Source organism: Penaeus monodon, chromosome 28 (genome assembly GCF_015228065.2).
Source record: "Penaeus monodon isolate SGIC_2016 chromosome 28, NSTDA_Pmon_1, whole genome shotgun sequence".
Lineage (NCBI taxonomy): Eukaryota > Metazoa > Arthropoda > Malacostraca > Decapoda > Penaeidae > Penaeus > Penaeus monodon.
The window spans coordinates 25,755,899-25,756,205 of NC_051413.1; the positions used below are offsets into that span (position 1 = coordinate 25,755,899).

The 307-nt window shown below is 47.2% G+C and overlaps 1 pseudogene; it reads left to right on the forward strand.

The window, feature by feature from the left end:
* LOC119591431 overlaps nt 1-307 on the forward strand; it is a 23,795-nt pseudogene that overhangs the window by 12,926 nt on the left and 10,562 nt on the right.

Genomic DNA, 307 nt, shown 5'->3' on the forward strand with positions numbered 1-307 from the left:
CATACACATATATGCAGACAATGAGGTTTTCTACATCCATTTTACAATGTCTCCTAATCTTGGCCTCCCTGCGCCCCCAGAGATCTCCTGGACGAAGCAAAAGACTACCACCTGATTTCCTGAACGCCGTCCACTCCTTCAAAGCTTCAGAACAAGACCTAGATGCTGTAATGATATTGTAGGCCTTATTTATGCGGTCGGTGGCCTTACTAAATCAGGTGAGAATCGAAGTAAGAAGTAACGTCGGTGAGACAAGCACCGCACAGTTAGTGGGGGGAGGGGGGGTTCGATTGATTGTTTGTTGGGT